The 9,638-nt window shown below is 44.8% G+C and overlaps 1 protein-coding gene across 2 annotated transcripts in view; it reads left to right on the top strand.

The window, feature by feature from the left end:
• Nucleotides 1–844: 844 nt before the first annotated feature.
• The window catches only part of DDR2 (discoidin domain receptor tyrosine kinase 2), a 171,254-nt gene continuing 162,460 nt past the window's right edge, over nucleotides 845–9,638 (top strand). Inside the window, exon 1 of one of the 2 annotated variants that reach the window (XM_040230001.1) lies at nucleotides 845–1,060. The gene's annotated coding sequence lies outside the window, so the exon portion shown is untranslated. Of the gene's footprint in view, nucleotides 1,061–1,098; nucleotides 1,568–9,638 lie in introns of those variants that run through there. The other variant, XM_040230002.1, reaches the window with a different exon arrangement.

Below are 9,638 nucleotides of genomic sequence, written 5' to 3'. Positions count from 1 at the left end.
GACCAAGCCTGTGCTTGGTAAGGAAGGATCCAGGCTCTGAAGGGTTAATGCCAGGAGCCTTGATGGATGAAGAGGATTATTAGTTACTCTTTTAAAGAGCAGAGGAAGAGTTCCTCCCTGTCACTTACACTCTCCTTTCACATGATCTTACTTCACAGCAGTGGATAGGAAAAAAAAAAAAAAGAGGAAAAAAGTTTCAAAATAATTTAGAAAGTCCTTGTAAATGCTTGTGTTTTCATTTAGCAGCATGGATTCAGGACAGCAACAGACCCTCAGAGGGAGCAACCAACTGGGAACTGAGTGAAAAAAAAAAGGAATCCTAGACTCTCAAACTATCTAGTTCTTTTTTTTCTTTTTTGGTGGGGGAGGTAATAGGGGTGGAGGGGAGGATTAAATAAACTCTTTTGGGGGGAGGGCTCAGCTCTGGGCTTTCATGGATAAAACACTAAAGATCAGCTTCATTTGTGTGACCCAACTGTCCTGGAAGCTTCGGTTGGAGGAGAATCCAAACCTTAAGTTGTGCTCATAGCTTCAGCTCCAGTAAGTAAAATGAGGTGGGGGGGACACAGGGTGGGGACCAAATCTTAGATGGAAGAAGGGGAGGGCTTGGGGATGGATGCGGTGGGGATAAGGCGGAAGGGAACTGTGTCTTTAAGTCTGTCCTATGGTTATACATATTTTTTCTTCTATGAATGGGTTTTGCTGTAAATTATAGCTTTGCCCGTGGTCCCTTGGGTCAAAAGAAATAGTCTCTAAACAGAAAACAGCTCTGATTGGTGACTTTCCTTCTTCCCTCCCCAACCCCCTTCCTAATTGAAACCAAATGTGCAATATATTGGATGCTGGGATCCCTGGCGCTTTCCCAGGAATCCTCAGAATGTGAGGTTTCTCTCAAAGGCATCTTGCATCAGCCTGTGGATGTATGCCTACCACGGGGCTCCTCCACCGGCAAAGTGGAAAAAGAAGCGTTTCACAACAGATTCTTCTTTTCGGGTTGGGGGAACGCAGTGGATTATAGCTCTGTTTTCTTCCATCCAAAACTGTGCACTTCTGGATGAACGTAAGTTATGTGTTTTGATTTTTTTTCTTCCTTCATTTTTTTTTCCCACTTTTCCAAAAACGAAAGCTCTCACTATCCTTCTCCCGGTGTCTCAGAAAAAGTTTGAAAAAGGAGGCAGAAGGGAGTTTCATTTCAAGTCAGGCCAGGAAGGGAAGGAAATGGGTCACCATAGGCTTGAGAAATCCAAGGTTTCGCATTTTGGGAGGCTGGATTTATGTTATGGAGAGAAGAATAAAGCACTACTAACCAAAGAAGACTGAGGCAAAATAAACGAATCCATCGCAACTGCAGGATACAATAAACAGCGTCCGTAGAGTTGAAACTGTTGGCAGGCAAGACAGGCCGATCGCAGAGCTGATTTCAGAGATGGAGAAGCCTGAGCGGAGTGCTACGTTTACGGCACTTAGTAGTGATGTTGGAGGGTCCTGAGTTTGGGAGAGGACAGCTTTTAGTACTTCTGGTTTTTCAGGGGAGTTGCAGACCTAATTGTGAGAAGGACATCTTCGGGTAAGCAGTGGCTTCACCCTGAGGTTTGGGATGGCTGGGTGGGGTGCTGGCTGGCTGGGGTATTTTTCAGTTGTGACCAGCCTCATCTTCCCCAATTCGCTGGCCGGGGTGTCTTTCCCTTTGTTATCAAATGACTTGTAACTGTTTGCAGTTGGGACCTCTGAGTCCTGGCTGAGGTTCAAGAGTCTCATCCAAGGGGGAAGAGGATTTTTCCAAGTGGCTGAAGCTCTTAGGCCAGCCATTTGAGGCGGGAGTCTGCACTGCTCAGGCCAGGAGGGGTTCAGCACCATTTTGCTGACTGCTCGCCTTCTGCGTCCTTTCTCTGGAAGAATGAGAGTCAGCGACTGTAAAGAGCCTTAGAGAGCTCTCATGACCCCTCGTTTCTCAAGCGGTGGGAGTGCCAGAGGGGGACTGACACACTCAGGGTCACACAGCAACATTAGTAGTGAAGCTGCAGATGAAATCGAAGTTCTCTTTCCTGCTAACCCACTGCTCTTTGCACTCCATACCTCCACATTCATGAGGCTGAGGCAGTTTAATTAACAAGTCACCACAAGGACATTAGTTACCCTCAAGAGAGGATGCCCAATAGTGGTTCATCAGCAAATGGTATCTGTGGTCATCTTTGGTTGTGTGTCTGTGTGTAAAATAAAAAAAGCGAGGTGCTTGTTCTACCCCAGACTCCATGCTCAGAGCTCTCCATCCATAATCTGTCTGAATCCTCACAGTTCTGGAGACATTATTCCTATTTTATGAATAAGGACCTTAAAACTTAGAGAAGTGGAGTGAGCTGCAAAAGGAAGTACAGCTAATAAGGTTGAAACTCACGAATGTCTGACTCTAAACTCTGTGCTCTGACTCACTCTCTAATAACACTCCCCTCCCCAACTCCATACACACATTTGATTACTTCCAAGTCAAACTCCACATTTCCCTCGGTGGGTGACTGGTGACTAGGGGGCGAAGATGTCAGGCGAGGGGAGCTGTGCGGACCGTCTCTTGGAGGCCACTTCCGCACTTGGATGGTTATCTGTCTGGATACCAGAAAGAGGTTGCAGATGGGCAGCTCTGTGCATTACTTCTGAGTGTTCGGTATATATTTACCTTTGTTCTGCAAAGAGCCTTGGATTTAGGTTCTGAAGACCCAAGTTCAAGTTCTGTCTCTCCCTTTTACTACTTGGCAAAGTTGCTCTTCCTTTCTGTACCTTGGCCTCTGTATGTAGTATACGGGAATAATAGCACTACTTTTCTGTATTATTGTTTGAAGAGATATTGGACATGAATGCCGTCTGAAGGCTGTAAAGGGCTTCCCCATATGGGTTTTGTGACAATGGACACTGGTCACTGGGATGAAATGTGAGGCAGCGCCTGCTGGTGCTGGTGGGAGGGCGGCTGCAGTGGGGGGCTTCTGCCTTAGTGCCCATCTCTTTTGAATGGAACCAGTCCTTCCTTGCAGGGGATATCCCCAGACTTTCCATCTGAAACTTTCCTCTGGTGCCTGGCCTGGTTACACTGCCTCAACCGGGGGCTCGGTGGGCGCTGAAGGATACCATGCTTCCTTTGCCTGCCTCTGCACCATCTCTGAACAAGGAAGGTCTGTTTGGATCAGTCCACAGCTTTCTCCTCGAAGGAGATGGCTTTCCAGGAGCTTCATATCTGGTTAAGGGTTGTTGCTCGACCTTGGACCTTCCTCGTGTTCCCTCATCTGTGCCTGTGGTCAGAAGGGATACCTCTGGTCCTGGGAATGAGGGTGGGGGGTTGTGGAGGCCCAGCAGGTGCTGGGGAGGCCCTTCCTCTGTTTCTAGTTAAGAGCTGTTTGCTTTACAAACACTAAAGTTAAGGGAAGTGTGGAAGGAATTCCCAGTTTCTTTTACTTAGAATCTACAAATTGTAACTCCAACAGTATCCATGTCTGTGACATATGCAGAAAAAGTATATTTGTCTCTTTCCCTGGTTCCTGGGACAGAGCTTCTGAAACCCTTACAGTTTCCTAAGTGATGAGAGTATTAGGAGCATCTTTTATTCTAATATTTGGCTTCTGACCTGTGTTCCTAGGGTAGAGCTCTTAAGTCCCTCAGAATTTTCTGGGTGATAGGACTGTCTTTTTTTCTAATGAGGTGACTTTGGGTGGGCTCCTGGATGGAGGCTGGTGTCCCGGAAGACTTGGGATTCTCAGCGCTACCTCCTGCCTTCCAGGAAGGGGAGAAGGGCTGGAGATGGAGTTAATGATTAATTATCCCCACGTGATGGAAATCCCCAAAGTATCAAGTTTGGAGAGCTTCTGGGTTGGTGAGCACAACCATGTATTTGGAGGATGGTGCACCCCTGCCCAACAGGGACAGAAGCTCCTACGCTCTTTTGCACTATGTATCTCTTTGGCTGGCTGTTCATCTGTGCTGTTCAGTTGCTTCAGTCATGCCTGACTCCATGGACTATAACCCACCAGGCTCATCTGTTCATAGGATTCTCCAGGCAAGAATACTGGAGTGGGTTGCTATGCCCTCCTCCAGGGGATTTTCCTAAGCCAGGGATTGAACCCTGGTCTCCTGCATTGCAGGTGGCTTCTCTACCGCTGAGCCACTGTGGAAGCCCCATTTAATCCATATCCTTTAATACATAATAAACAAGTACCCATAAGTGTATGGGCTTCCCTGGTGGGGAAGATGGTAAAGAATCTGCCTGCAATACGGGAGACCTGGGTTCAATCCCTGGGTTGGGAAGACCACCTGGAGGAAGGAATGGCTACCCACTCCAGTATTCTTGCCTGGAGAATTCCATGGTCAGAGGAGCCTGGTAGGTTACAGTCCATAGGGTCACAAAGAGTTGGACACGACTTAGTGACTTTCACTTTACTTCACGTCACATCACACTGCTTTTGTGAGCTGGGGGTGGTGGAGATGGGGGATGGGTTGTGGCAACCTGTGATTCGTAGTCAAGTTGGAAAGAAGTTGTAGGTGAGTTGGGGACCCTTGTCATCAGTGTCTCTCCTGTGGGGCCCTTTGTGGGTCTGAGCCCTCAACCTGTGGGGGCTGCACCAGCTCCAGGAAGTGAGTGTGTGAGGAGAGGAAAACAGTGAGCTTCTCCTAGACAATGTCGGAGCACAGAGTGGGAGTGTCGTCCAAAGGAGTCTCCCCTCCTGTCTCTCCTCTAGCCTCTCTGTTAACTCACTGCTTTCTTCCCTTCTTATACGGTCACTTCCCAGACATTAAGTCATATGGATTATCTATCACATGTAACAAATCAAGTCCAGATCATTTCATATCATTACATTTTTTAAAGATCCATATTATTTATTTATTATTTTTGGCTGTGCCCAGGTCTTCATTGCTGCCCTGGCTTTTCTCTAGTTGTGGTGATCAAAGGCTACTCTCTAATTGCTGTGTGCAGGCTTCTCATTGTGGTGGCTTCTCTTGTTTGGGAGCAAGGGCTCTAGGGCATGTGGGCTCAGTAGTTACGGTTCCCAGGCTCTAGAGCACAGGCTGAACAGTTGTGGGACATGGGCTTATATGCCCCATGGCACGTGGGGTCCTCCTGGACCAGGGATCGAACCCGTGTCTTCTGCTCTGGCAGCTGGACTCTCCACCACTGAACCACCAAGGAAGCTCATGATTACCTTTTAATAGACACACTACAATATTAGAGTGCCTCCCACTCCTCTGTATATTGATGCCACACCATTCTCCCCCACCAACAGGACTGTTACAAAGACTTCCTGAAATAACGTACATGAAACACTCTAAGCTTAGCATCTAGTGCTCAACAGATACTGATTTCACGTCATCACTGCTGCTCCTGTTACCGTTACGCGTATATCAAATACACATGGGAGAAAGCTTTGTGAATTACTGAAGTATGCACTGTGCATTTTATAACAATTATCACTGTTAGATTTTGGAGGTAACTCTGATTAGGGTCTAAACCAAAGAGGTGAGAAGGTTGAAGATCTAGTCAGAATTTTACAGTGATTTGGCTAAAGGCATTATTTTAGACAATAAAGTGAGTGGATGTCATACCACTTTAAATTAACATTAGCTCTCAGACTCTTCTTCCAAAGTTTTCTTATAAGATCCACTTTCAGGCACGTCTCCTGGGCATCCAGAAAGCTAAAACCCCTCAAAAACTGACCTCCACAGACCTTCTGATATTGTGCACCCACTGACATAAATGGTAACCTGCCCATAACACAGACACACTGGATTCTTTATGCCCCTTGCGCTGTTTGAAGTCGTGCAGTGTTTGAATTGACTTTCTCCCAAAAATGACAACTCAGTCCATATATGCGTCCAGCATCCCCAGTCCTCCCAGGACTTCTGAATTCAGCAACCGTCCACAATGTGGGTTGCTTACCACTATGTTAGGAATTTTGGGTAGACCTTAAGGATCAATTAAGTAAGAGTAGCTGAAGGTGGAAATCAGCACTTTGAAGTGTTTCCCGTGTGAGTCTAACCTGAATCTCTGCTGATAAATCTCCAAGTCTGTCGCCTCGGTCACTCCTCAACATGAAGTAAGGACATCCTTTATAGGACAGCCCCACCCTGTTGTCCTGTAAAAAATTTAGCAGCCAGTGCCTCCCTCCTCTGGTTGGCATGCCTCCTTCCCCTAGCTGACTGCTTCGAGCTGGGTCAAGACCACCTTAAAATGTCCACAATCTGCCTTTTCCCCTTACATGGACCACTTGTCTAGGCCTTGAACTCCTTCTGTTGTGAAGTCAGACAGACCTGATTTCCACTCCCAGCTCTGTACTCACTGACCTTGTGACCCTGGGCTAGTTGCTTAAACTCTCTCAGTTTCCTAATTGGTAAAATAAGGTTGGTAATTCCCATCTAATAGGTATTACAGATGCCACTTGTGAGTATATAGCATAACATTTGGCATGTAGCTAATAAGTGATGCTGATGATGGTTGTTTTTATTATTAGTTTGGCACAGCTGCTTTGGCTTGTTCAGCTCAGTTATTTCCCCATATCCTCAGTCCAGCAACATTCTTCCAGGCAACAACATTCACTGAGCAAAATCCCCCTCTACAGATAATACTTCTCAAAGTACTTTTGCACTGGAAAGGACATGGGTTTAAATTCTGGTTTTGCCACCATTTACTAGCCATGTAAACTTGGGCAAGATATTTAACATTTTCAGGTCTCATTTTTCTTGTCTCATAGGTGCCATTAGATTTGCAAAGAGGCCAGTACATAGCCTCATACACAGTAGATGCTCCGAGTAAGGCAATGCTCACTTCTCTTGCTTTTTCTGGTGGAATCTTCAATACTCTCTGGTCTAAAAGCCCATCATGTATGAATCATGGAGACTGGTATCTTGGATAGATCTATTTCATTTCACTATGTGAGTGTGTGCTAAGTTGTTTCACTCTGTCTGACTCTTTGTGACCCCATGCACGGTAGCCCGCCAGGCTCTTCTGTCCATGGATTCTCCAAGCAAGAATACTGCAGTAGGTTGCCATGCCCTCCTCCAGGGGATCTTCCTGACCTAGGGATGGAACCAAATCTCTTATGTCTCTTGCATTGGCAGGCAGGTTCTTTACAACTGGTGCTCCCTGGGAAGCAGCATGGATGTAATCTGTGGGAAACTTGTCCTCTTCTATTTGAAAAGACAGCTGTCAGTTCATCTCCTTGTCCCCACTCCCTTATGCACCCTTACCTCACTTTTCCCCAACCTTTCCCTTGATGGTCAAAACAGACTTGTGCATAATGCTATCTTCACAAGGAATTAAACACAAGAGTGGAGTACTTGGCTAGGGGTCCATGCAACACCTAAAGGAAAAAAGAGTTGGCACCTTGGGACAGGTAGGGAAGGAGGGACAAAATATATTATATATTGGACAAATAATCCTATTATGGTGGGAAGATTTAAAGGGCAGTGTAAAACAGTATGGGTTCCAATTGCTAGTGCTATCATAACTAAATGCATTCAGGAAAGGGAGAGATGAGTTAACAAAGGAGAAATCAAGTTTCGTGCTTCTGGAGTAGTCAACCAGTAACTCACTTGTCCCACCAAGGCTCCAAGCTGGAGGGACCACCAGAGTGAAGACTGGCCTTGACTGATGTTCACACATTTCCCCCTCCTGCTCCTAATGCCCAAGTCTTGTCCATTTTCCCCATCTGGCTACATTTCTCAGTGGTTTCTAACCTGTTTATCTCCCTGATTGCGTTGGGTTCCCTCAACAATTCAACTGTGTTTTACTGGGTTTAATTCTATTTACCAGCTTTTATTGACTACTTCTGAGTATAAGACACTCTGCTTAACATTTTCTAATAACAATAGCTTAACAGAGGAACCAAGATGTCCAGATGCCTGTCCAAGGATAGTCACTAAAAAAACTATCACCTAATGGCTAAAGTGATGGTCTCTCTAAACTTTTTCCATCTCTTTTAATTTTATTTGCATGCATTTGGACATATTATGGTTGATACTGTGTTATTCAGACATGATTTGGTTGAAAATAATTCTCTTCTTATTTTGGTTTTCTTATTTTTTGCTTTCTATTGTGCATAGAACTACTAGATATTTCCAAGTTCTGTAATTCTCCAAGCAACAGAGGTGACAGAATTTGGCAGATTGTTTACTTATTAGCTGGGGTTTCCCTGTTGGGCCAGTGGTAACAAGTCTGCCTGCAGTGCTGGAGACCCAGGTTCGATCCCTGGGTCAGGAAGATCCCCTGGAGAAGGAAATGGCAACCCACTCCAGTATTTTTGCCTGGAAAATCCCATAGATGGAGGAACCTGGTGGGCTACAGTCCATGCAGTCGCAGAGAGTTGGACATGATTGAAATGACTGAGTGTGCACACACTACTTGTTAGTTGGACTCTCATCTTGGTCTCTGAGGACTGAGAAATGTTAGGTTTGAGCCAGCCCAAGTATCCCTGAGGCCTGGAAGAGCAATGAGAGGTCAGAGAGATTCTAAGAGGGGTTTAGACTTACTTCAAAGCTCCTGGGTTCAGCTGGGCTTCTCCTGGAGATCATCACTGTCTTTAATGTATTCACTCTCTCAACTGTCTGTGGCTTGTGTTTTGTGCTTAATGAGACCTTCCAAAAATGTTTGAGGACAGTGCCTGGGATCTACTGCTCAAACATTGCTGTGTACTCCATGGTGTGGGTATAACTGGGAGGGCTTCTGAAGAATAGAACCTTGTGAGCAAAAGGTAGTGATGCAAATATGTAGTAAGTTTTGATCTCAGCACCATCATTTTCTAGATTTTTTTTTTACCTCAAGGCTTTTAACTTTGGTGCTCCTCAGTTTCCTCATCTATTTTCCTCATATGTCTTTATCCCCTTCTTTTAGGTTCAGAGAAGATACTGTTAGGAAACTTTGTAAATGGGAAAGCACTATGCCTATGGGGAAGGTTGGTCCAAATGCCTTTTGAACACTTTTCATAGTAGCAAATCCAGCAAAATTTACTGTGTGCAGGATTGTCTTGGCAGTCCCTACGGGAGTGATACCAACAAAGGCCATGCAGGACTGTAATTTCCCAGAGGCATATAAAGTTTAGAGGAGAGCTGAAGTTTACAAAGGCTGCTGGGGTTGGTTCTTTAAGATGTACTCTCTTGAGAGCCTGGGGAACAAGTTGACCTAAAGAAGAGAGCAGTGTTAAAGTTACTCAGGAGTACTGTGGCTGACTCATGTTGATATATGGCAGAAACCAACACAATATTGTAAAGCAATTATCCTTCAATTAAATAAATAAATAAAATGTTACTTAAGAGTAGCTAATTGTTCCTCAGACAGATATAGTTCTACTTTAAGAGTGTGTACACTAGATAGATTTTTAAAATTGAGATAAAATGTTAAAATAATATAAAAGGAAATTATAGATAGATCCTAATCCCAGTAAAAATCCCAGTAAGTTATTTTGTGACTATTGAAAATTTATAATGAGAGGCAAAAGATCCAGAGTAACCAACACAATATTAGAGAAGAACAAAGTCAGAGGACTGATGTTACCCGATTTTAAGACTTAATATATAGTTACAGTAATTAAGACAGTGTGGTATTGCTGGAAAAAAAGATAAGTAGATCAACAGAACAGACTAGAGAGCCCAGAAATAAATCCATGTAA

This window comes from Oryx dammah, unplaced genomic scaffold, assembly GCF_014754425.2.
Source record: "Oryx dammah isolate SB20612 unplaced genomic scaffold, SCBI_Odam_1.1 HiC_scaffold_28, whole genome shotgun sequence".
Taxonomy (NCBI): domain Eukaryota; kingdom Metazoa; phylum Chordata; class Mammalia; order Artiodactyla; family Bovidae; genus Oryx; species Oryx dammah.
The sequence above is the reverse complement of the archived record's forward strand: the minus strand, read 5'-3'. Positions and strand labels throughout refer to the sequence as shown.